Source organism: Vipera ursinii (genome assembly GCF_947247035.1).
Source record: "Vipera ursinii genome assembly, chromosome: 17".
NCBI classification, from domain to species: Eukaryota; Metazoa; Chordata; class Lepidosauria; order Squamata; family Viperidae; genus Vipera; species Vipera ursinii.
The window spans coordinates 586215-613797 of NC_139530.1; the positions used below are offsets into that span (position 1 = coordinate 586215).

The 27583-nt window shown below is 46.4% G+C and overlaps 1 long non-coding RNA gene across 1 annotated transcript; it reads right to left on the reverse strand.

Moving 5' to 3' along the window:
* LOC310648135 lies at positions 1 to 27480 on the reverse strand. The gene is made up of 4 exons (XR_014494020.1): positions 27403 to 27480; positions 17338 to 17387; positions 6802 to 6888; positions 1 to 133 (listed from the first exon to the last, which is right to left on the reverse strand). It is a non-coding gene; the product is annotated as an uncharacterized lncRNA (long non-coding RNA).
* Between the last annotated feature and the right edge of the window lie 103 nt (positions 27481 to 27583).

The following is a 27583-nucleotide window of genomic DNA, read 5'->3' on the forward strand; positions in this document are numbered from 1 at the left end:
CGTTGGCAATGCAATCGGGATCTCTGAAAGTCGAGTTTCAGCGGCATCTGGAAACCTTCCGTCTTTTGATCAAGGCATTAATTAGCTCCTTCTTATCTCCAAGTCGGCCCATTCAAACTTTACACCAGACGATCTGCAAAAAAAGGAAGAACAATGTTAAACATTTCTCCCTAGTTTTGGCCTGAATTTCCATTCTGTAATTAAACTTTTTTATCCTCGGAAGAACTTGGAAATTGGACGCTTTCAGGAGCCCGAGCTAGTCAGAAACATTTTGCATGGGGAATTAATCCACAGCTCCTGTATTTATAAAGATTGGATAGCAGGCTCTTTTTTAATTTTATTGTTTCTTTTTGTCCTCATACATTTTGATAATTCTTCCACCCGTCTGTGAGAAGCCACACTTTAAAAAACAAGAACATTCTTTGCAGTTCTTTATTGTCTCGCTGATCTAAAGGGAATATTTGATTTTAAAATCCGGAAAGTTAGAAAGAAAATCCTGTGCTTGGAAGTGTAAAAGGTATAATTTATCACTCGATGGTTTTGTGGGGTTTTTTAAAGTCGTAAACGGGAAGAGAAGTTGTTGAAATCCCAGATTTTGTACACATTATTATTATCGTTTAACTCGTAGAATTTGTTCTCGCAGAAATTTGCTTTCGTATTCTATTCCTTTACATTTTGATTCTGTCGGGGACAGAACTCCTTTTCAGTCTGAGTATAAAATAGTTTTTTCTTTTTCCGGACAGGTGGCGATAAATTGTAGGTAAACCCACTGTTTTCCTGAAAAGCTTTCAGATAGTCCTTGACTTGTGACCACAACGGAGCCTCAAAATTCCCATTGCTAAGTGAGACACACCTCGCACCCCATGGCAGCAACAACACAATCAACCCTGGAGGTTTTCAAGAATAGCCACTTGTCTGAATTGATCTAGGGTCTTCTCCTTGAGCTGGAGGACCTCCAAGGTCCCTTCCAACTGTATGATTCTATGTTCTACATCAGCCCCTTGATCGGCTCCGTCTGGTTGTGGTCCCCCAAACCACATTTTTAGGCCCTTTCAGAAAAGCACCCCCTTGTGGGGAAGATGTTCCATGCAGGAAGGGCCACCGCCAATAAGGCCCTTTTTGGTGGTCACCCCTAATCGATGGGACCCCTAACATGCTCTCCCCTCCCATCCCGGGGGACCGGCTGGATGTCCTTGCTTCCCTTTCAGGCCCGAGCAGAAGCTAGTGGCGGTTGTGCCGCCTCCCAGAGTTTTGCGATATTTTCCTTCTGAAGAGCCCACCCAATCTGCAACGTGGCCGTGTCTGGAACACAACCTCCGAAGTACCTTCAGCTGCCTGGCAACATGCTAAATTAAAATCCATTTTCTCAAGAATGCATTCGACTGCACAGGAGGGTGTGCAATGCCACTTAAGCTGGAGCTGATAAAGAGGCCGTATAAGGAAGTCAGAAGCGCAGGCGGCGTTTCGCAAACGTTCCCTGATGCCACTCCACCGATGGCTTGCAAAATTGAGTATTCATAGCAGAGGAAGCCTTTAATGGAACCGGGACTTGATGGAATATTTGGCTGGCTCTCTCAAAGCCCCCCCCCCTCCTGCTTTTTACTAACTTTGCTGAAAATTAAAAAATAATTGAACCGGATCCAAGCCCTTCATTTATTTCTCCCCCCCCCCGGGGAGGGGGCGGTGGCTAAGCCGGCGGAGTTGCGAGGCTGCTGCCTGTGTGTGTTCCTTGTCACTTTGATGAATCCTTTAGTCCCACCGACTTTAATGCAAAGAGAGGCTGGCGTCGCCCGCCTGTCACTTAAGTGCCAGATGCGACAAAGGCTTCCGTTTGAAATAAGAAGAACTAATTTGAAGGGGAGGGGGAGATAAGACCCCTCTTCAGGTTTTTTATTTTTTATTTTTAGCTAAATCAGCCGCTTATGTGAAGGCAAATTACGGCTGACAAACAATAAAGGGAGGGCGAAACCCCAGTCTCATGGACAGGAGACAGACACCAAACAGATTCTGTGCCAAACATCAGCCACAGGGTTACGACCTTAACCTTAACCGACAATCCTTGAGCTGCAACTGGTTGTTACAAAAAAGCCCAGGGTTACTAAAACTGGCCATGACTGGTTTAGCAAAACCAAGAAATGTTGGTCCTGCTTACATTGTAAGCCAAGGAATACCTGCAGACCCCTTTTCTTCTGTGGGCTTAACGTCCTGTTATCTATCTGTTGCCCTGACTGTAGCTTTTCTTCCTGTTGGAAGGACTGGACATGAGAGTGGTCTTCCAGTATTTGAGGGGCTGCCCCAAAGAAGAGGGGGGTCAACCTATTCTCCAACGCACCAGAAGGCAGGAGAAGAAGCAACGGATGGGAACTGACCAATCAGAGAAGCAACCTGGAACTAAGGAGAAACTTCCTGACAGTGAGGACAATTAACCAGTGGAACAGCTTGTCACCAGAAGTTGTGGGTGCTCCATCACTGGAGCTTTTCAAGAAGAGACTGGACAACCATTTGACTGGGATGGTATAAGTCTCCTGCTTGAGCAGGGTGCTGGACTAGAAGACCTCCGAGGTCCCTTCAATCTCTTATGTTCTATGTCTCTCAAGAACATTCCCAGAGAGCCTCACCATAGGAGAAGGACCTGTCCTTTCAAAATGAAATGTCTGCATTTGTGAAGGAACCCCACTTCCATTGGACTGTGTAGGTAGCCAGCCAAGCTCACTGCCCAGTGCCAAGACCGTTTCTGAGAACTTCTAGGAGAATTCCCTGTTTTCTCCTTGGAGTAGTGAGCTGCGCTTTGTTCCGAAGCGCCTTCACTTCTGATGCTGGCCGAAAGAGAGCTGTGGAGAGGACTCCCTGGATCTACACGGATGCTATTCTGGGAGATCTCCGGAGATCGTTAAATGGGGAAGGAGATGATACCAGATCTTCCACCAACTCTGCTGTGGGGAGAGCGGTGAAAGACAGAATCTGTTTTCTGGAGGTGAACCCCAAGGCCCCCAAGGCAGAGTGTCAATTCATTACAACCGCTGTTGGGCCTTCCTTGTCTGATGCTCCTGAGGCCCCACTGATCCCAGGGAGACAGCTACTCACCCGTAGCTCCACATCTACGTCAATAAAGGCTTCTTCTCAACAGCAGGGCCTACGTACCTCTCCTCTCTGAGTTGTATCTCCAAGGGAAGTGACAGTAATTGCTTCTGAAATCTCTACATCACTTCTCCAGGCTGGAGAAGAATATTATTTAAAGTCTCCGATAATTCCTTGGGAGAATAAAAATGGCTGGGAACGCAGCCCATTAGTTTCCATTTCGAATGGAGTTGCCCAAAGAGACGGTCTCACCTTAGCTGGGGTCTCTGGGGTGGGGTGGGGCTGTGCCCCTCCCTGCAGACGAATAAGGGCAGTCCTCACAATCGGGACCAAGACTTCAGTCGCTAAGCAAGTTGGCTGTTACATGATTCACACCCAATTTTATGACTAGCAGGGGATGCCGCAATGGCTAATAGTGTAAAAAATGGTCATAAGTCACTTTTTTCTGTGCTTTGAACGGTCAATAAATGAGCTGATGTACACCTGCTGAGTTTGCTCAAACTTTGATAGACCGAATCGTGTCTGATTCACTTCAACCCTGGCGTTCGATCACCCCAAATTGACCGGACTCTCTTCCGATGCTGAAGCTGCATCCGAAAAGCATCCCACTTGGATTCTGACATCCGAATCCGATTGGGCTCCACCTCGGAATCGTGGCTTATTGGGTTTGGATCGATTCGGACTGCTCAGCCCAAGTTGTTTATTGCGGGGAGCGTGAGAGCAAGCAAGACAGAGAGAGACAGGGAGAGCGCGTGAATCCGTTCACGTCGGAGCAAATGAAGTCGGATGCGTTGCGTTCAATTTGCTTCAATGGATTGATCGGTTAATCCAATCCTTTCAAGGCAATTGAACAGATTGGTTTGGAGCTAGGGATATTCCTCCAGCCACTGCCTTCTCTCGGCCTCTGGGTGTCCCGATGGGGTTAGGCTTAAACCCCCCTGCCCATCCGCTTGGGCCACGGGGAGGTCACGGGAAATCCCGAAGCTTTAGAGAATAAGCTGTGTTCCTCTGCAACCGATGCTTGGAACGGTCTGCCTTTTACAACTGGAGAGGCTTAGAATGCAGAACATGGAATGACAGGGTTGGAAGGGACCTCGGAGGTCATCTAGTCTCTAGCAGGAGACCCTATAACCCATTCCGGACCAATGGCTGTCCGATCACTTCTTAAAAACCTCCAGTGATGAAGCACCCACGGCTTCTGAAGGCAAGCCGATCCACGGATGAATTGATCTGGGATCGTAGAGTAACAGAGTAGGAAACCCCGTTCCATGTCCTATGTTGATTTGCCACTTTGGGAAACCTTTCCCGGACCTGCTTTTAAAATCCAATTCGTGCCCAAATACCTACTCTCCATCCCCCAAAGATCAGATACCTCCCTCTGCTTTTTAAGAATGCAATTTCTTATTTTATTCCGCTGGAAGAAGTGATGTTTTCCCTTCCTCAAGACTCTTTGACGGAGTAATATTTCAACTTTCTTCACTTTGCTCTCCAGAGACCCCTCTGTGGCCCACAACTCTCCTCTGCTCAGCGGAGGGCCGTCACCTCCCTCTCTCCCTCCCCACATTTTTTTTCCACACTTAAAATTTTAAAAAACAAACAAACCCCACAGTTTGGACTGGAACGTGGTGGGGAGTAGATTCTCTCCATCCCCAGCTGCTGCTTTGAATGGAAAGCCTTGAATATTCATTTCGAAAATGTATAATTTATAGTTATGGCAGATGAGTCATAATTTAAGTGTTATTGCCCTAAATTATCTATAGCATTTCAAACTTGGAAGAGAGAGAGGCTTAAACATCAAAATTGTGAAATTACGGCAGAGAAGGGAAAACAAACAGATTCCCCTGGAGCTGTTCTGCTCTGGAGACCTCGCTCGTGATAGGCTTGACCCAATTCAAGCGATTGAGGTGCTCCCCGAATGGTGGCACCCTCCATGTCTTGGCAAAGGACACCCCCAACTCCTTGAAACCACGTTCTCCTTTTCACGATGTCTTGAAGGCAAGACACTCCATGCTTGTTGAGAAGACAAGTGACTTCATTTAGCTTCAAGAGAGGTGGTCCTTCTTCTCAAAGTCTTACTTGCTTCAAAAGACCCCAGATCCACGATAATTCTCATACCTTGGACAAACTGAAGCCCCCTGAAGTCCCCAGAATCTTAGCTTGAAGCTCCTTCAAGACATCTAAACATGGTTTCCAAATTTTGATTACAAGAAAAGATTGGGAGAAGGATTGAACTTATAATTGGGGAGTCACGTCTGACACAAATGGCTGTCCACTCTTCTTGAAGACCTGCAGTGATGGGGCACCCACAACTTCTGGAGGCAAGCGGTTCCACTGGTGAATTATGATCTCTGTCAGGAAACGTCTCCTTAGTTCTAAGAAGCGAGCCTTGCAAAGCTTGCTAAACAATCACCTTGCAAATTGTGCGTTTTTGTGTTTTCTCCCAGCCCAGTTTCTGCAACCATCAAAGCTTGCCACAATTTGCCCTTGGACTAAAGCAACAGACCGATACTGTCTCTCAATTAAATGTCTATGTTGGGCTTAAATCAGAAAGAGCCCCCGTGAATAAACCGAAGGGGAGGTGGCATGTAATTGGGACTATAAAACATATCTTTAATAAGATTCTGCTCCCCTGAATGTTTATGGGACAAGTGGATTTGCAATTCCTTCCCCATCACCACCACCACCGCAGGTTGACTCGTACCCTAATTAGGTGCGATTATTGCTCTCTTACAAATAATCTTTGCAGCCAGCGTCCATTCCACAGAGAGTGATCAGGCAATGGTTTAATTAAATTTTCGTGTTTAATTTCCTTCTCTTTTCCATGGATACTTTGGGTCTGAAAACATCAAGTTGCTCAGGCTGGGAAGCCAGGATTTCAAAGGTTTAGCTTCAGATAGCTAGAGACCCCCGTGCTAAACTCTTCTCTTTTCCAAACCAGGGAACCGTATTTAATTTGGCATAATGGATGTAAGATTTGAGGATAGTTCCTGATCAGATTTGACCCACAGAGGCCACAACAAACGATTGCAAAGCTTTAAACCAGAGCTTTCTTTTCAAACTTGATGACTCTAAGATGGGTGGACTTCAATTCTCAGAATTCCCAGCCAGCATGGATGGACATCAGCTCCCAGAATTGCTTTGTGCTATGCTAAAGCATCCCTTTTGATCTGTATCTCCATTGAGGCCTGCTTACTCTCTTTTAATGCCTTCCTCTGCAATCTCTCTGCTCTAGGTTTGATAAAAAGCGCATGGTTGGCTATTATGGGAGTCGAAGTCCACACGTTTTAAAGCCACTCAGGTTTAAACGAATTCAAATCTTTGCACTTCAGTTTTTGGCACCGAAATGTCAGCAGAGGCGTCCTCAGCCAAGCCCACCACTCAGTGGTCTGCAAATAAGTTAGAGAAGTCCACGGATTCTGCTTCCTTTCTGGGTGTTTTTTTTTTTTAAATTTTTCCCAATCTCCAGTTCAGTTTGCTTTTAATTAAAAATGTCTGGAAATGCACATACGTTTCTATACACGTTCCTTCTAACTTAGCTGTTTTGGCAAGAAAAACCTTCCCAATAGAAATGGCTTAATGGGTATTATTTTACCCCATTCTAAAACACATTTACTTAATTGGAGAACAGCATTGGTTCTAAAGGAGAAAATTGGATAAAATCTGAAGCAAATTAATTCCCGAACATTTTTCCTTCCAGGACCCGGTTAAATAATTTGCACTTACTTAAGAGGGGAAGAATTGCTTTTTCTTCTCCTAAATTTTCACCAGCAAAACAGCCAAGGTGTGTCTCGTTTTCTGAGTGTCGGTTGGCTTTGGGGAAAGTGAAAGATGGACATGATCAGAAAGGGGAAAAAAGAGAATAATTTTTGAAACTGATGCTTTTAACAGACCAAGGACTCTCCTTCTGGTAAACCTAAATTTAAGACCTATTTAGGTCCACCTATTCTGCAAAGCACCTGAAGGCGGAACAAGAAGCAATGGAGGGAGAAAAGGGTTGGAAGGGACCTTGGAGGTCTTCTAGTCCAGCCCCTGCTCCAGCAGAAGACCCTATACCATTCAAGGCAAATGGCTGTCCAGTGTCTTCTTGAAAACCTCCAGCAATGGAGCACCCACCACTTCCAGTGGCAAACCGTTCCCTTGGTTAATGGATCTGGATCAGATTTTGCAAGAAAATTGTAAGCAGAATTCAGGGTGATATGAGTTTGAACAACATGCCGGACTCGGTGCAAACAGGACTGGATGTTTGAGATGTCTCTGACATCCAATATGGTGTCATTTTTAAGGATCTGCACTCAGCCCCTCCTACTTCACAGGATCGCTGTAATGCAGATAAACAAAAGGATATTTTGGGGAATAAGCAACTTGAGCTGGAAAAAAAGAGCGGTGAAGTTAAATCCATGCCGTGTTAAAATCATAACTAGTGGAAAGTTTAAAAAAAATTAACCTTTTTCCTTTTTTTTTTTAAAAAAGAGGCAATTAGTTAAAATGCCAGCGAGGAGGTGATGAGAAGGATTAATTTCAAGTTGTAAAAGAGGTCAGGAAAAATGAAAGCGTCCTTTCGTAGGAAGCTTCCCCGTCACAGAATATAAATAAGCAAAATTAAAGCCGTTTTCGAGATTTGTACCGCACGGAAGGTGAGCCAAAAGGTTTCCACAGCGTCTTGACCCGTGGATGTTCAGAAATTAAAATTAGATGTTTTTTTCCTCTTTTAAATATGCATTGGAATTTGGCTTCCTGCTTAAGGGAGAAAGGTCCTCTTTTTGTAATGTGAAATTTTAGGCTTATCCTACGGTGTTGGGACCTCTTGAGGCAATGAGGCTTCGCCTGCAGCTGAGATGCAGAAAGTTGAGTTTTGTATTTGTTCATTAATTTTAATATTTCAAGAGAGCTGTTTGCTGACAACTGGATAAGGAAAGGACGCTGCTTATTTGATTTGTTAATTGCTAAGAAATGTGTTATGGAGAGTTTTATACTGGCTAATTAAGACAAGAATATGAAGTTGTTTATACTGGTGATGAGGTTGGTTAGTTTTTTTTTTTTAAAAAAAGTGGGAAATTACAGTATCTATATTCCTTTCCTTTCCCATTTTTCCCCCTTTCCCTTCCCATCCTTCCCCTTCCTCTCACAGCTGAGTCAGGGACCACCTGTTCTGTACCTGTACGGAATATAATTACAATCGGTTTGAAACGACCGAATATCGGCAGTCTCGTTGCTCCTCACGAATCTTGCAATAATTTATCTTGATTATTTAATAGAAAACCTCCAGAGTCCTTCCAGCCCTTGGATTCTGTGATCCTTGGAGCTCATTTAGGCAAGGAGACAATATGAAGAATCGCTAGATGGGCAGATAAAGCCACGGACAAGATAAACACACTATTTGTGTTGCCCAAGATAAGCTGTTTCTAACATAAACTTTTCCAATTATCTTTGGGGCCATGTGTCTTCTGCCAAAATACGTCTCTCTCTGTAAACCTGAGCAGAGAAATGATGAATATTAGCATTAATTGCTGCCAGTCCCTGCCTGGAGGGATCTGTCCTGTCCTGTCGTCCTGTTCTATTTGGTTTTATTCCATTCTACCGTGTCCTGCTCTGTTCTGTTTTCCATTCTGCATTCTGTCCTGTCCTGTCCTGTCTTATCCCAATTTTGCATGTCCTGCTGCTCCTGCGTCGGAAGTGCCAAGGGAAGGAGGGCCACCCAGATACTCTCGGGCAACAGAGAGGGGAAACAAGGCCCAGTTAATTTTAGAAATTCTCCTCGTCCAGCAGCAGGAAAGTACGCAAAGGAGGGCAGAGCCCCTTTCCCCACCTCTGCTTCAGCAATCCGGCCCTCCCCGTCATGCTTTCCAGCAGCTGCTGAAAGGCCACGCCAAGCCCTTTCAGCCTGGATTAGCAGCAGCGGCTGCTGCGAAGAGGGTTCCGCTTCAAGCTCTCAAAGTGGCCCCCATCATGGCTTGGCGGTCAGCCCGCCGGTTAATGCATCTATGTAAGTGAAGGCAATTTAGTTAATTTGTCTTTCGTCTTTAATTTCCTCCACGCTAAGCTAACAAGATTATATAACTGCTCAAGAGGGACCAAATCCGGGGATCGGATAGGCTGGGTTTAAAAAACCACGTGGCAGATTAAGAAAAAAAAATTCAGCAATCTCTCTTCCTGTCCTGGAGGAGGAGGAGGAGGAGGAGGAGGAGGAGGAGGAGGAGGACAACGACGACTGTGGAGTCCTTGATGGTCTCAGAGCTTGGGGGTTTCTTGGGGATGTTTTGTTACCCAACTAGATAACGTCATCAGTGCTAAGGGGGGTTGCAAGGAGGAGGAGGGGGATGAGGAAGAGGAAGAGGAGGAAAAGGTAGAGGAAGAAAAGGGCTGTGGGGTCCTTGGTGCTCTTTGAGCATGGTGGCTTTCATGCAGATGTTTCATGACCCAACTAGGACACATCATCAGTGCTAGAAGAGAGTGGGGGGAGGAGGAAGAGGAGGACTGTGGGGTCCTTGGTTCTCTCTGAGCTTGGAGTTTCCCTTGCAGACATTTCACCACCCAACTAGAGGGCGACTTCATCACCCATCATCGCTACACTTCCAGTGAGGTGAGGACGAAAGTAGGGGGGTGGTCCATCAGCCAGGCGAGGTTCTCCGTCCTAGGAAGCCTTGCAGTGACACCACCACCCCTTCTTCTTCTAGCAGGCAGATCTCTCCTGCCACCCACGGCTTCCTTCCGCTCATCCGTGGTTCATCTGGAGACCACCCACTCATGGCTTTCAAGGTCCCTGCTTTCTCTCCAACCATTCAACTCTCCAGCAGAGAGAGAGAGAGAGAGAGAGAGAGAGAGAGAGAGAGAGAGAGAGAGAGAGAGAGAGAGAGAGAGAGAGAGAGAGAGAGAGAGAAATAAAGATTGAGATTCACATCTCAATCTGACAAGGGGGGGGGGAGCAAAAGAAAAAAGAAAAAGCAAAAGAAAGAAATATTATTGTCTCTTTACCTTCCAGTGGCTTCTCCCCTTATTAAAACGGAATCCTGATCTTCCTTTGGAGAATGCAAGCCATCGGTTTCCATAACAACATTTTTTCCTCTCCAACTCCACCGACTTTAAAACCAGCCTGTTTTCTTTCCTGGCGCTTTGGGGTAGCTCCCCCCCACACACAAACAGGTTTTTTGCTTGCTTTTTGTTTTTTAAAGCAGTTTAAAGTATTTCCGCATGACTAAGGCATCCGCAAGGCCACGGCTCGGCTTAGGACCGTTTCCAAACGGTGTATATTTGATCACCAATAAGGCAGAAGACCCTCCTGAGCTTATTCTAGGAAAAGACCTTGGAGGTCTTCTAGTCCAGCCCCCTGCCCAAGCAGGAGACCCTATGCAGTCCCAGTGAAAAGGCTGCCCAGCGGTGGAGCCCCCACCACCTCTGGTGGCAAGCAGTTCCACTGGTTCATTGTCCTCCCTTTTAGGAAGTTTCTCCTTAGTTCCAGGTTGCTCCTCTCCTTGATTTGTTTCCATCCCTTGCTTCTTGTCCTGCCTTCAGGAGCTTTGGAGAAGAGCTTGACTCCCTCTTCTTTGGGGCAGCCCCTGAGAGACTGGAAGGCTGCTAGCCTGTTGCTCTCATCTGCACTCTTTCCAGAGTCTCAACCTCTTCTTCCCATCACGGCACCCCAAACTGGGTGCAATATTCCAAGTGTGGCTTTACAAAGCGGCACTAACGCTTCCTTTGGGGCTGGGCTGCTGCCTTCCTAGGCTCCTGGGGCCCTCCCTTGCCGATGCCGCCTTTGATCAAGCCCTCTGCAGCCAGGGCCTCTGCCTGTCCAAGACCAGGCCGCTGCTGCTAAGGAACAGGGGATAATGAGGAACGTGCCGGAAAGAGGCTGTTAATAGATGCGTCCTTATTAGAGGATTTATGGAGAATGTAAGAGGCTGTCTACACGCTGGTCAAACGCCGGTCCCGCTTAAGAGCAGTAATTGCTTATTATTACCAGACAGTTTCTGAGGAGACACAAGGGGGGCAAAAGCTGGCAGAACCGGTGGAATTCCTGTCTGCGGTTCCAGAGTTGAGTTGATCCACTCTGCTGGGAAGGGATACAGACTAGGTCACTCTTATGGCGGGGAGATGCAGACTGGGGATGTCCCAGGTTGCAATGCACATGCCTTATGCAGTGATATGCAATTGTAGAATCAAAGGGACCTTGGAGGTCTTCTAGTCCAACCCCTGCTCGAGCGAGAGACCCAGGAGACTATTCCTAACCAATGGCTCTCCCATCTCTTCTTGAAAGCCTCCAGCGATGGAGCGCCCACAATGTCTGGAGGAAGGCCATTCCACCGGTTAACTGTTCTCACCGCCAGGAAATTCCTCCTTAGTTTTAGGTTGATGAGTTTCCCTCCATTGCTTCTTTATCTTTGCCTTCTGGTGCTTTGGAGAAGAGGTGGAAACCCCCCCCCCTTTCTCTGTGGCAATCCCTGGAAGCCGCTGTCCTGTCCCCCTAGAGACCTTCTCTTCCTCAGGGTAGCCATACCCGGTTCCCTCCATCGCTCTTGCCAAAGAGAAAGAGGGGGAAAAGGGAGAATCATGGGAACGGGTGGGGGAAGAGCTGCTAGGAAGGAAAAGGGTGGATTTTTAGGAACAGGGATGGTTGACTGCCAGAATGGGAGGAAGAAAAAGTGTTTGCCAGTTCGGGAACCGCCTCCGGTTCCTGTTCCTTTCAACCTTCGCCACGTATCCCTGAACAGGCCTCCTGGTTGGAGTGAAGCTAATCCAGAAGGAAAGAAGAAGCTGTTGCACCCAACTTAAGCTCCATCACTCGTTCAGTGTTAGAAGGGATGGGGTGTAGAGAGAGGAGGAGGAGGAGGAGGAGGGGGAGGGAGGGAGGGAGGGAGGGAGGAAGGAAGGAAGGAAGGAAGGAAGGAAGGAAGGAAGGAAGGAAGGAAGGAAGGAAGGAAGGAAGGAAGGAAGGAAGGAATTTTCAACAATGCCAAAACGGCTTCTCTCCTTTAGACCAAAGACTCCTCTGCCTCTTTCTCCCCCAAAATTGTTATCCTCCGCTCTACGAGACGCACCACACAGCCAGCGGCCACACTGATATCCAGCAAACTTGAGCTCTAGATTCCTAATCTTGCCCCAGACTTGCAAAGTCAGCCAGGGTAGCCCCGGTGTCCTTGAGCCCAGGATGGTCTCTTTCCTGCAACATAAACCAGGTTAAATTTCTAGATTTAACCCAATAAACCCACATCCCAGTGCCCAAATGGCGACGTAAGGGGAGCTGAGGTAGAAATGTTTTCACCCGGAATGCAAGCAGGGAAGATCCTCATTAAGCCTCATTTCCAGATTCGGTTGATTTCACACAAACATCATCTCTCTTTCTCTCTCTCCCCCTGCAGGCAACACTTAATGTATGTATTTTTAAAAGGATGACTCTGTGTCACACAGGCCGGATGCCAGACTCTGATCCAGATCCGATCTCCACGCACAAAGCTTCATTAGTGAGTCAGCCCTTCCAGCCACGTGACAATCAGGGCAAAATTGAAGCAACGTCCTGCCAGCTGGGGTGGGGGGAAGGACCACGAGGGTGCCATTTTTCGACTCGCAAGGTGGCCATCCCTCAATGGAGGAGGTTTTTAGAGGTTCTCCAATCGTGGTGCCTGTGGAACTCAAGGCCACGTTAGAAGAGACTTCTTTGGGGTTGATCTCAAGGTGGCCATCCCTCACGGTGTCTTTGGAGCCTCACAGGTATGCTAGGAGAGACGTGTTTGAAGGTTGGAGGCCAGGGACAGGACAGAACTAAATCGTTGTGTGGAAGGCAGTGGGGTGTTTGGGCTCCCCACTGTGGTCTCCCATCCACCAATTCCTGCCGTTTTGCCCTGGCTGTGACAGAATCCCCAACGGAGCAGAACACGCAAAGAGCCTCCGATGCCTTCTTCATTCATCATCAGAGCTTCGCTTGTTCAGGCCCTCTTCTGAAATTTGACCTGGGGACCGTCGGTTATGGCCACCGTTTTCATATCAGCAAACGAGCTGAAAGCCGATATTTTGGCAAAGGTGGTTCCACCAAATATATATACCTATTTTTGCATCGTCTGTTATTTTCATAACAGTTTGTTTGAAATGTTGAGGAAATACTGGTCGTTGATTCAGAAACCTTTTAAAATCTACTTATCAGCGGGTTAGTTTTTAGCTGCTATTTTTTAAATCATGGGAAGGAAATTTGGCCAGGTCCCTTCCTGACAGCCATCTTCCCCCACACAGCAGACCGGTGCAGAACAGCTGAAATTCTGAGACCGACAAGAGAGATTTGAACGAGGAAGATCTGAAAATCCCTTCCCTGTTGTGTTTCTGAAATTGCATCCTCTACTGCTTTACGCTTAAGTGTTTCTCATTACACAGATCAGGTCTTAATACCTGGATATTGGAAGGAAGGAATGCCAGCCTCCCACACAAGGAACACTGGAGTCAGGGACATCACGATAACATTGCGTAAATAAAGCCAACTAAGCTGGTGAGAAAAGTAAAGTCTTATACTTAGGCAGGAAAAAAGCCAAATGAATAGGAGGGACCTGGCTGAATAGTAGCAACTGTGAGAGGGATCTCGGAGTCCTGGTGGACAATCCCTTAAACAGGAGCCGGGCGTGTGCGGCACCTGCCCAAAAGGCCAACACAATCTAGGCTGCATCAAGATCAAGATCACATGAAGTGTTAACAAGGCCACACTTGGAATACGGCATCCAGTTTTGGTCACCACGAATGCTTAGATCCAGAAACAGTGCAGAGAAGAGCAACAAGGCTGACTAAGAGGCTGAAGGCTGAAATATATGATGAACAGTGGCGGGAATTGGGTATGGCCAGTCTAGACAAAAGGAGGACGAGGTGGGACAGGATAGCAGTCTCCCAAATATCTGAGGGGCTGCCACAAAGAAGAGGATGGGCACAAATTAATTTGGAAGATAACCGATATACACAGAGAGAGAGAGAGAGATGAGAAAGTTATAGCTAGATTAGATAGATAGATGGAGAGGTAGAGAGAGAGGTAGAGATAGGTAGGAAGATGGATAGATAGATAGATACACAAAGAGACAGGCAGATGTAACGATGACAGTTAGAAAGATTTGCCCCAAGCTTCTAGGCCTGTGGCATGCTTAGACCCTCCCTCACACCCCCCTCTCTTTCCTTCTCCCTCTGGCGTGCTGCACACCCTGCCGAGACACAGATTTATTTACTGAAAGAGGGGAGCAAATGCAGCAATCTCCTCATCTCTCTTCTCCTTTGTTTGCTTGGGCTAATTCCTAGCCAATGATCCTTTCCTGGGCTCTGCTCATCAAGAACCAATTTACATAAAGCTGAACCCAGGGTGACTCTTAATAGGGGTGTGTGTGTGTGGACAAAAGGCCTTTTCTTCCCAAACAGGAAGTTCCTGGAGAGAAGAAAATGCAAATTTGCTGGAATGCCAATTTTCTGCCAGGCTGCTCTTTCTATCCATAGTTCCTGATTCTTTCCTCTCTCTGTGTATCATCTTCCTATCTATCTATCTATCTATCTATCTATCTATCTATCTATCTATCTATCTATCTATCTATCTATCTATCCATCCATCCATCCATCCATCCACCCAGTCCTTCTTATGACTTTGCTTCTCGGAAGGTCGCAAAAGGGGATTCCATGAGCCTGGAACACCGCGGCCGTCATAAATATGAATCAGTTGCCATATTTATGAATTTTGATCATGTGACCGTGAGGCGGCTGAAGTGGTCGTTAAGTGTGACAAATAGTCACCCGTCGCCTCTTTCAGTGCCGTTGTTTGAATGGTCGCTAAATGGAGTACCGTAACTCAATGCTTACTCAACCTGTGTAAGACGAGCTTCCTCACCAGCAAATTGCAGCGTGTTGCCTCTTTTGGGCTTCTCAGCTGCTGGCCGACAGCCGCCAATAAATTTGGGAGGTTTAAAATTGCTCTGAAAATGCAAAGGAGGACTTTGGGGAGCACCTGTTGAGGATTGGGGGGGGGAGAAGCATTTTCCTTGGTCTAATCCAGCCCCAGGGGCGTTTCGCTCTGCAGAGAGGCAAAAGGAATCGGAGAGGCGTTTAGAGACAAACGAGCTGAACGGAAAAGGTCATCGAAGAGTGTAAATATTTAAGGACTTTAATCAATAAAGGTATTTGTCATGCAGGCTGAGAAGGACGTGGTAATTCATTCCACGGAGGAAAACATGTGTTGCCAAAAACAAATTAATCACCCCGGGCTACAGCAAGGAGGGTTTGTCGCCTGCCAAGGGCGGACGGTGTCGGCCCCCCCCCGTTTAGGTTGGCAAGAGGCCAGCCATTTTGACAGCCAGGAGGAAACCGTGAGGAAGGGGCGACCGACAAACCCCAAAACAGAGCTTGGAAGTGTTTGCAGGGCTCTTAGTGATCTCCGAGCTGGGTGGTTTTCTTGCAGACGTTTTGTGACCCAACTAGGAAATGTCATCAGTGTTAGAATGGAATGGGGTTTGTGCAGAAGAGGAGGAGGAGGAGGAGGAGGAGGAAAACTATGGAGTCTTTGGTACTCTCTGAGCTGGGTGGCGTTCTTGCAGACATTTCATGACCCAACTAGGGAACAGCATCAGTGCTAAAAGGCAGTTTGCAGAAAGGAGGAGTGGGAGGAGGACTGTGAGGTCCCTGGTGCTCTCCAGGGTTGATGGTTTTCTCATAAGAGATTTCATAGCCCAACCAGGCAGCCTCGTCAGGGCCAGAAGGGAGGGGGTTTGCGTTGTGCTTACACACGAGTGGCCTGCCCTCTCAGGACTGCTAAAAGTGTTCTTTTGTCATCAAAGACTATTTTTCTGCCCCTCTGGAAAGGCCCCTAAGTTTCCCCTTGGCATGAGAAGCCACCCTGCCAGTCGAAGGACCCGAACCTCTGATTACTGACAATGGAAGGACGGCTTATCCCTGGCTCGGAAATAACTAGCCAGGTCTTAGAAACAAACCCCCGTTCCTTTTGGGATGGTGATCAGTACACAACTCTGAAGTCAAGAATCAAAGACTAATATCTGATTTTTGGCCTCCGCATTCTGCTTTCCACCCACTCCTCCTTTTTTCCGTTTGAGAAATATTCTGTTTTTACTCAAGCCAAGCTGTGCAACAGATGAAAACAAGTATTTTCTGACTCTGGAGAGCAAATGTTGCCTAATGTACTTGCTAAGATGGAGTTCCTCAGAAGACACTTGACAGAAAGCTCTGCAATTTGGCCTCCGTGAAGCAGGAGGGGGAGTAAGATAATGGGAGGAGCTCTGCTGGTTGGGGCTGAAGACCCTGAGTGAGGGTCCCACCTATTCTCCAAGGCACCTGAGGACAGAGTGTGAAGCCAGGGATGGAAACTCATCAAGGAGAGAAGCAACCTGGAAGGTAGGAGAAACGTCCTGACAGTGAGAACAATTAACCAGTGGAACCACCTGCCTCCAGAAGTGGTGAATCCTCCATCACTGGAGATCTTTTGGAAGAGACTGGACAGCCCTTTGTCTGGAATGGTCTAGGGCCTCCTGCTTGGGCAGGGGGTTGGACTAGAAGACCTCCAAGGTCCCTTCTAACTCTGTTATTCTGTAATCCCAGATGGATTAACCAGCGGAACTGCTTGCCTCCAGAAGCTGTGGGTGCTCCATCAGTGTAGGTCTTCAAGAAAAGATTGGACAGCCCTTTGTCTGCAATGGTATAGGTCTCCTGCTTGGGCAGGGGGTTGGACTAGAAGACCTCCAAGGTCCCTTCCAGCCCTAGGATTCTACATGTAATCCTATATTTGCTGGGTTCCTGCATTGGCTCGGTGTGAAGAGACTTTATCCCCCCTTCTCAACTTCCTGTGAGAAACACAAGACCAGATGCAGGAAGAGGATGGAAATACAACATGGGCTTGAAGGAGACACAAAGAGCCTACCAAATGGCACCAATTAGGCAGAGCTGCTTCCTTCAAAAACACCGAACAGACACGGTGGTCGTGACACATGTAGAAACGTTCAGGCAGATTGGAGGAAAAACCACAGATGCAGGAAGAAGACCAGAAGAACGTGGGCTTGAAACAAATCTACAGAAAAGTTCTCGGTCAGCCAGCCACCACGCGTGGTGTGATGGCTCTCCAAAAATGATCACTTCAGATCTCTGAGTTGGACAACCTCTCTTGCACCTTGAAGTCCAGGAGAAAGAGACTTGTGGAACTTAGGAAACAGGGGAAATATTTCAGCTGGCGATGGAAGACAGGGACTTTGACGGTTCAGAGTATTCCAGCATTTCAACCCAACCTTCAATAGTTCCAGAATTTCAACTCACCCTTCAGTGGTTCCAGAATTTCAACTCAACCTGCATTCAGCTGTGCTCCCCTAGAAATATGAAAAAAATATATATATCACTTTTGGGCTTGTTCCGAGGTGCATTTTCCAAACAGGTTGTCTCTTGAATGGCCCAACTCTTACACCATCATAAATGCAGCGTTTGTGAGAAAGAGATCTGACTCTCTCTCTTTTTCTCATTCTCTCTCTTTCTCTCTCCTGTCTCCCTCTTTTGTTCTCTTCCTTTTTCTCCCTCGCTTTCTCCTCTCTTCCTCTCTTTGTCTCCCTTACTCTTTCTCTCCTTCTTTCCCTCTCCCTCTCTTTTAATCTCTCTTTCTCTCCTCTCCCTCTCTCTCTCTTTCCTTCTCTTGTTCTTTCTTTCTGTGTGTGTCTCTGTGTGTGCGTCATGTATAACAACAATAAGGACACAACTTACTTTTTCCTCCTCCAATGAATCCCACCCCAGACCTTTGGCGATTCTAAATCCCATCTCACTTTATTAGGAATTTTCCATTTATTGTTTTTTTAAAAAAAATCATTTTTCTGCCTTTCCCCTCCCAATCATGAACAGCTCCTGTCTGAGCGGTTTATCACCCTTATCAGCTCTTCCAGCATCTTCCCCTGGAATTGATTACCGATTGGACCCAGGGAAAAAAATAATAAATTAAAAAATCAAAACGAGGAAGGGAAGAGGACAGCTTTGACGGCTTTGGCGTTTCTTTTACTGCAGTGTGTTATTAATGAATGGAGACAGGCTTGTCTTTAGCAAGATGTCCCCCCACCCACCCTCTCCTGAATTTAATTTGACATTAATTTCATCCGTCTTTTCCAATGTTTTACGGTGAAGCGCAGATTGAAATAAGGAGAAATAAGGGGGGGGGGGGTGTGAAAGGGTGGTGGTGTTGCAGAGTGTTTGGAAAACTGCCTTTTGGGGGGGGGGACACAGCCGGGGAGATTGCTATCGGTGCACATTTGTTAGGCTGTATCACCCCAATCTCCTAGCAATTGCAGCCCCTTCCTCTTTGTTTCCAGATGCTGATGCAAACCTCCCCGGCCTGAAATAACTCAGGGGTGGGATGCCTTGAAATATCGTCTCTCTCAACCTGCTCATCCAGGGTATTCTTACGGCTTCCCCCCAACCAGATAAAGAATATTGGGGGGGGGAATGTTTTCCCCCCACCTTGTTGAGCCTCTGGGTGTCAAGACTTCCTCCACTCAGGGAATAGAGTAGCATCCTTTGGGATGTAAGCAAAAAAGTTTATCTCCCCTGGTTTTGGATGGTTTATCACTGGAGATCACTGAATTGACAGGATTGCAGACTAACAAGGCTGGAAGGGACCTTGGAGGTCTTCTAGTCCAACCCCCTTCTCAAACAGGAGACCCTACACCATCCAAATGGCCGTCCAGTCTCTTCTCGAAGACCTCCAGTGATGGAGCAGCCACAACTCCCAAAGCATCCATCCATCCTTCCTTCCCTCCATCCCACAATCCGTCCTCCAGATCCCTTATCACCTTTCCATGCACGGCTTCCCTCCTGCACGTCAAACTCTGTTTTTATGTTCTAGTTGATAATACAGAAATGTCTAAATAAACAAGGTAGTCCTCTGCTTATGACTTGCACGACTGAGCCCCAAATTTCTGTTGTTAAGTGAGACATTTGTTCAGTTGGTTTTGCCCCCTTTTACAACCTTTCTCGCCACTGTTATTAAGTGAGTCACACGTCTGTTAAGCGAACCTGGCTTCTTCCCCATGGACGCTGCTTGTCAGAAGGTTGTAAAAGGGGATCACGTGACCCCTGGGGACACTACAACCGTCGTAAATTCGAGTCAGATGCCGAGCATCTGAACTTTAATCACGGCACCCGGGGATGTAAGTGTGAAAATTGGTCCCTTTTTCAGCGCCGTTGTAACTTTGGATGGTCACTAAATGAAGTGTTGTAAGTGGGGGACTTGTTAACCTGACTTAGATGTTTCCAGCTTCGAGACGGGACCCGTCACTCTTCAAAGGTGACCCATTAGGGAAATATCCTGCAAGCATTGTTTAAACTTTCAAGACAGGACACTACGGAAGGTGTTTTGCACAGCTGCACAACGCACACACAGACAAAATACAGAGGAATTTGTTGGTGCATGGCGAGGCAGCTGAAAGGTTATTCAATTAATGAGATCTCACGGAAGGAGAGAGAGAAAAAATAAACAATTAGGCTTACAAAAATGAAGAATGAGACAATCGGTGCAAACGAATTGCCACCAAACCAGGGAATCTCATTAAAGTACAAAAAAAATAATAATACAATGTGTGAAGAAGCACACACGCACACACAGACACCACAAAGAAAGAGGATTTTTTTAAAAAAGGAGAGTGAAAATTAACAGGCTTAATCTTGTTTCTGACATTATGATTATTAGCCACGGGGGGGGGGGGGGGCATTGAGGCAAGCTTCATTAAGGTAATTCATTTTCAAATTTGACACTGTGAGCAAATGAATGCCAAGGTAGGAAAAGTAGCAACCGGAGGTGGGGGGGCTGTGTGAGGGTACAAATCCCACCTGGGGTGGTTTTAAGGGCTGAATTGGGGAGTAGGGGAATATTAAGAATATTTTGTGCCTGTGTTAGAAAAGGCAAGAAAATGGCCCAGCTAGAAAAAGCAGGAAACGATTCTAAGTTTTCCGTTTCAAGAAAAATGCCCCATAGAGTGACATTCTGATTTAACAGACCACCTGATTTAACAGACTTTGGATTCAGCAGCACCTAATTTTTTTTTTGCCTAAACATCGTCTGCAAACAACAGACAAATTGTTTGACCCTGAATGACTGGGCAGTTCCTTGTCCATCCTTCGTGGTGGCTCACATCGTTTGCCTAGGATTGTCATCACGCCAAGGACGCCAGCAGTGTCCTTGCAATGATTTCCTCAAGTACGCTGCCCCATTTGCATAACAACATCGCCGTGGCAATGATGTCATTTTTAATTTGCAACTTTCCCCCATTGAATTAGATGAATCAAAGGGAATTTGATCTTGACACTTCTTTCCAAGATTAAGAGAACCTGTGCAATGAATTTTTTTCAACTTAAGTTGTTATTTTATCTTCCACAAATAATTTCTCCAAGGAAATCACTTTGCTGTTCTTGACTACGCTGATGCCAAAGTCAAATCCTTCCGCAAATGGCCTGTATCATGTGTGTAGATATGTATACATGTATGTGTAAATGTGTGTCTGTATCAACAGCTATTTATTCACTATCTCACAGAAAAAATGCAGGTAGTCCCAAAAAGCAAGTCAGTTGATAAATGGGTTTTGCCGTCATAAATACAAGTCGGTCGCCAAGCATCTAACTTTGATTACATGAACCTGTGGATGCTGCAACGTTCAGAAGTTTGAAAAACAGTCCTAGCTCATTTTTTACCAGTGTTGTTGTAACTTCGAGTAACTTAGATTAACTCTAAAAACGTTTCATTCCTCACTGATTTTTATTTTATTCCGAGTAAAACCAATGTTGTCTGTCACTTGTTTTCCTCCCTCGCTTGAAACAGGATATTATTCTTTTCAGTGTAAACATATTTACATTTGCAAATAACAGTGTGTTTTGTTTTGTTTTCAAAAGAGATGGTGTAATTACACTGTTTGATAAAATCTTGATAAACAGAGAAATAAAGTTGGAAGTGGGGCTTCACTTGAGTGCGGACACGACAAAAACTTCGTCACCCATAAGTGGACGGCCCGTGCTTTTGAACCCCTTCCAATCAAATCACACACACACACACACACACACACACACACACACACACACACGTTAATTAAAAAAGCACCAGGTCCAAAGCAAAATGACAAAGTGTCATAAAAAATACATTAAAACAGAAAGTGTATATAACTATGTTTTTTAACTGACTGTACCCCGCCTTCTTTATTATGTTGGTCTCCGGATCCTAATAAAAACTTGATCTGAATTGAATTGAACTGATTTAAATTGATTTGATTTCAGCTGAATTGAAGTGGATTGAATGGAATGGATTTGAGTTGAGTGGATCTGAGCTGATTTGATGTGAACTGAACTGAACTGAGTTTTAGCTTTGCTGCAACCATTTTTGTAGTACAAGATTACCGTTACGTCACTTTTCTCAGTGATGATTTAACCTCTCCGTCTTTTATATGAGATTTTTCTTTCTATTTTTGTTCTTTGATCCTCGCTGAGCTTTCGGGGTGCAGATCTTAAGCTTTCTCTGCTCCGGTTGTTCTCCACCATCTCTGAGTCCATCACAATGCAGAAGTCAGAACACGAAGCAGACCCTCAACTAGAGACTGTGATCCTTTCCTTTTGCCCCCTGATGTAACTTTGCAGAAATATATCAGTAAAAACAGGATGAGAAACACTCAGAAGTTTGAGGGCAAAGAGCAAAGTATTTTAATGGGAGCATCTTCCGAATGACGTGTCCAACTTTTCTGGGATGGTTGGATCAGAAGGGAGATCTCCAAACTTCTCTTCTTCTTTTAAAAGAATCTCTCAACTGTTCACATGGACATAAAAAAAAACCATAATATGTCACAAATACCACCTGGGTTGATCCTGCAGACAAGACTTTTGTCCTTGAGACGATACGGAGATGTTCTTGAGATGTTCCTCAAGTTGAGCAAACAACACCGCTTTTTAAATCACCAGCTGACTATAAATAACTCAGTTTTGACCCTAAATAAACCATCCAAGCTCTGATGGTGTTGTTTGCTCCTGGAAACTTTCAGACTTTGAAAAGTATGTCAATCTCCTGAAAACGATTGGGTTTTGTTTTTTTTTGAAAGCTCTGTCTTGTGAAAACAGATGATGGCTCCATCTTCTAAATCCACTTAAGCGTTTTCTTTTGATAACCGTCAAACTTCAGCGGGGAAGAGAAGAGCTTCTGGGATCAGCTCCCAGATCTTCACAAAAGAAGGCAGATAACCTGGATTGAACATTTTTCTTTGAAATTAACTAGCTTGAAGATCCATCAGAAACGGCAGAGCTTTGGAAACCAAAGTACAAATAAAGCGCCCTGGAAGCAAATGTTATCCATCCGTCTGTCTATCTTTCTGTCTATTTCTCTATCTGTCTCTGTATCTTTCTGTCTGTCTGTCTGTCTATCATCTAGGAGATGGGAATGAGAAGAAGGGAGGGAAGGAGGGAGGGAAAGGATGGATGGATGAATGGAAGGAAGGAAAGAGAAAGAGGGATGGAAGGAAGGAAGGAGATGGGAATGAGGAGAAGGGAGAATAAAAACTTCCTTAGCAACTGTCTTGCTTAGCAACAGAAATCTGGGCCTCCATCACTGTCCTAAGTTGAGGACCTCCTGCCCTTGACAGAGGGAAAACTTTGCCTAAGGGGAACCTGCAATCCTGTTTGGCAAATCCTAGCCATTCAACCTCGTTTTTGCAAGATTCGACCCCGTGTTGTGCTCTTCGCTGTGGCCAGCTTGTGCCTGTTTGTGTGAAGCTGCCACAAACAGTGTTATCCTGACCGGCCAATGGTTGTTCTCCCCGGCAGGGCCCAGCCAATGAATTAAGAGTGGGTTGCTGCCATTGGAAGGGGAGCCCAGCGGAGGGAACACAGGCAATAAAAAGGGAGCTTGTGCTGTGCAATAAACCGGAGTTCGAGAACATGCAGGCAGGGAAATCAAAGCTTGATCGGAAGCAAAGTGCCTGCAGCCAAGCAAGGAAAAGCATGTTTTTTTTCCAACAGGCAGAGCTCATGAATCCTTAAAGGACTTGGAGCTTTGCATAAAACACACTCACACATAACAAACCCATTTCTTTTTAGCCCCGGTTGTTGTTACGAATGCACGCGGGGCCGGAGCAAACAGCCCCAGCTGAGCCAGGCTTTAGGAGAAAATTAACAGGGGGGGGGGGGGCATTTAGCCTCTTCAGGAAAAGGGGGGGCTGCCAATGTGGTCTTTCTTTCTTTCTTTCTTTCTTTCTTTCTTTCTTTCTTTCTTTCTTTCTTTCTTTCTTTCTTTCTTTCTTTCCTTCCTTCCTTCATTCCTTCCTCCCATGTATAAGCTGCCTATAAATTTTACAAATAATTCTAAACAATTACGCTAGACTTTCCCCTTTCCCCTTCTGCCTTTCTCCTTCCTTAAATTTCCCGGAATTCTCTTCTTCTTTTTTCCCCTGTGTATTTTTCTATTTTGCATTTGGAGAAGCGAATAAAAACCGGTGACACTAGTTTAGCATCTACGTCCCTTGGAGTGAGTCTTCTCGGCAGCCAATTCCGGAGAGTTGTATCTTTGCAGTCAGGGGAGCAAGGTGTGATGAAGAGTCTTTCTGCTGCAGTATTTTCTCCCTTGTGTCCCAAGCGGCTCCTGGGTTAGCCAGGGATTGTGTATAACGCCAATACGCCTTCCCGCATCTACGGAGAGGCACAGAGCATCTCCCGTTCTCTCTTTTCCTCTGTTTATTTATATCCTGCTTTATTTGCAGAAGCAGCACACAAACCTTTGCAAAATCAACCAAGCCGGGATTCCCTGGGACTTCCTGTCTCCCAGTGCAGGCTCTGCATTTTCCCCAAAGCTACGAAGAGCAGGAAAGCAATGCAAATGTTTAGATTTAAAAAAAAAAGATGAGGCCGAGAATATAACAACAGAGTAACAGAGTTGGAAGGGACCCTGGAGGTCTTCTAGTCCAACCCCGTTCAAGCAGGAGACGCAAGAGCATTCAGGACGAAAGACTGCCCAGTCTCTTCTTAAAAACAACTTCTGGAGGGAAGCCCTTCCACAGATCCTCAACTTAAGACCACAAGCAAGCCAAAATTTCTGTTACTAAGTGAGACAGTTTTGCCTCACTTTATGACCTTTCTTCATGCAGTTCTTAAGTGAATCACTGCCGTTATGTCAGTAACTCCGAACGATCCCTCCAAACGTGGGGGGGGGAATCAGTTTCCAGACATGAACAAAAATTCGCTCCCTCCGAGGCGTCGCGTCTTCCCTTTTGTTATTGATGGGAACATCCCCACAATTTACCGCGGATGATCAGAACTACGTTTAAGGCCCGGGAAAGGCTGGACCGTATTTCAAGCCCTTCACGTCCTCTAGTCTTTCTATCTCTCATTTCTCTCGGCTCTGACACGTTCCCCCCTTTTCTCCCCGCAGACGTTGAAAAGCCACGTCAGCATCTCTGGGCGGCCTTCGTATTCAGCCCCGGTTGGAGAGATGCTATTTTGGGCCAAATTGGACATCCCAAAATTAGAACTGTCCCTCTCCCTCCACTCCTCCCCCCCCCCCGATTCGGTTTTATTTAATTTTCTTTCTTTTTTTTTACTCCAGAATTCAAATCTGGGCAGCAGGACATTTTATTTTGCAAATGAGGGAAGCTGAGAAAGTGATTCCCCTTGACGCTGGTTTGTTCAGGGGAGTTTAAAGCTGAATGATGAGCACATAATAAGAGCTGGAAGGGACCCTGGAGGTCATCTAGTCCAACCCCCTGCTCAGGCAGGAAACCCTATACCATTTCAGACAAATGGCTGTCCAGTCTCTTCTTAAAAACTTCCAGCGTTGGAGCACCCACAACTTCTGGAGGCAGGTTGTTCCACTGGTTCATTGTCCTCACTGTCAGGAAGTTTCTCCTTAGTTCTAGGTTGCTTCTCTCCTTGACTAGTTTCCATCCATGGCTTCTTGTCCTGCCTTCAGGCGCTTTGGAGAATAAGTTGCCCCCCCCCTTTTCTTTGGGGCAGCCCCTCAAATACTGGAAGACTGCTATCATGGCACCCCTAGTTCTTGTCTTCATTAGCCTAAAGACATACCCAATTCCTGCAACCGTTCTTCGTATGTTTTTGCCTTCGGTCCCCTAATCCTCTTTGTTGCTCTTCTCTGCAGCCTGTCTAGGACCTCTTACTGGTCCTTCTGCATTTGTCAGACAGCAAAAAGTGCCATCACGAATGAGGATCATTGCATGGATAAAAACCAAGGTATATTTGTGGTATATCTAGATAAGGTTGGGGGGGGGAGAACCCCAATTATTATTATAATTTTTTTTTTTGCTTTAAGTCTGGCTGAGGAAGATCATTTCTGAGATTCAAGCCAGGGGCCAGCTTCAAATTCCAATTTTATCCTATTTTGGTCCAAAGCTCAGCCGAGCGCAACGTTTTAAACGCAGAGTCTACGACCCGATAATCAGTTTATACAAGCTCTGAACAAGGTAACTAAAATGTTACGTTTATAGTACAAGCTCTGGAAGACCAAAGTCTTTGAAAAACTATCCGGCAAGTTATGACTCGTATTGATATAAATACACGGCATGGTGATGGATTAAAATATAGCACAGGCTGCTATTCCCAGAGCAATAAAATAGGATAAAATACGAGCTGAACGGAGAATAAAAATGAAAACGGTAAAAGCTGATTGCATACAAAGAGGTTACTCACAATCAAAGTGATAACCAGGTGGCTGAAAGCGAAATTTAACAGGCAGCAGTGTCTCCCTGCAAATATAGAATCCAGGGTTTGTTTGGGGCTGTTAATTCTTAGCAAATTGTCCTGACCTTAACCTAAATGACAGGTGAGGATAAGACTGCCAATAAAGGCAGCTTGGTAAAGATTTACAGGTAGTCCTTGACTTAGATCTGCAACCGAGACAAGAAGAAGCGAAGGATGGAAAGTAACCAAGGAGAGAAGCCACCTGGAACTAAGGAGGACAGGAGAAAGGTGGGGGGAACAGCTTTCTCTCCCTTCATCCCAAAGAGTAAAAACGATTTTAGTAATTTATCTACCACCTTTAAATACAGCATAATTATCCCCATACCTCACCTCTTAATTAAAAAAAATCAAAATATTTCATTAAACATTCTTTATTAAAAGTCCAGTAAGGACAACCACATATATTCATATTTCTCTCTCTCTCTCTCTCTCTCTCTCTCTCTCTCTCTCTCTCTCTCTCTCTCTCTCTCTCTCTCTCTCTCTCTCTCTCTCTCTCTCTCTCCCTCCCTCCCTCGCTCTGATCTTCTGCTCACCTGGCAAGCTGCCTCTTCACCTGTTCTGGCCAAGCTGTGGCTCTGCTGCCCTTGAGAGCTGCTTCCTGTGGAGAAGGCAGCAAAGGCAGGAGCCCCGCCCAGTCAGCCTCTCGGAGGACAGAGAGAGAGAGAGAAGGGAAGCGCAAGCGCCCGTCTCAGCCGCAGGAGAAGGCTGAAAGAGCCGCATGGGGCTCCAGAGCCACAGGTTGCTGACCCTGGACTAGAGGGTCTCTGAGGTCCCTCCAGGACTCTATGATCCTGAGATAGATGCCCGAGATGGACGGAGGGAGGGAGGGAGGAGAGGAGAGATGGATGGAACAGCTTCCCGCCAGAAGTTGTGGGTGCCCCATCACTGGAGATCCTCAAGAAGCGACTGGACAGTCATCTGAGCAGGGCCTCCTGCTCGAGCGGAAGGTTGGACCAGAAGACCTCCAAGGACCCTTCTAGCCCCAGGATTCTCCAGTTCTCTCTCTCTAAGCTGGTGGCTCTTCAGAGCAAGGCGGTTGCAGGATCTGCCCTTGGAAGCAGCCGCCAGGGTGCCTCTCCCTCCCAGCCTGCGGCTCTTCCTTGGACCTCAGCAGCTGGATCAGTTAAGACCCAAACCTGCTCCGTATGGGACTCCAGCTGTTCCTTAGGCCCTCCCTGTTGACTTTGAGAGGGCCGCACTTTTAAAATAACACAAACACAGCCCTGGCAGCCACACTTTGTCTTCTGGCCTGCAAGTCCCCCATCCATCCATCTTGGAGCCCTCCCGAATCTCCGGCAAGCCGCCGTGGAAGGTCACCCCTCTCTCCAGACGCCCAAACGGCTTTATTTCAAGGCCGCCGAGAAACCTCAGACAGGGCCTGTCTTGTTAAGATTATACATGGTTTTTCTCCACGTAGATCCGGGTGGGTCTCTCCTTCTGCCCCGACTTACGACCACTGTGGAGCCCAACATTTCCGTTGCTAGGCGAGACAGTTGCTAAGTGAGTTTTGGCCCCATTTGGCCACCTTTCTGGCCACGGTTGTGAAGTGCAGTTGTTAAATTAGGAAGACGAGTTGTCAAGAGAAACCCCCCTGCCCCACCCCCATGGACGTCTGTGAGAAGAACGACTTGCCTCCAGAGGTTGTGGCTGCTCCATCGCTGGAGGTCTTCAAGAAGACGTTGGACAACATTTTGACTGGGGTGGTCCAGGCTCTCTTGCCCCAATAGGGGGTTGGTCATTCCAGGTTCTGTGTTCTGATCCCAGCTGAAGCCTGACCTGTCCTGGCCTTTCAGAAAACCGAGGGGTTTCATCT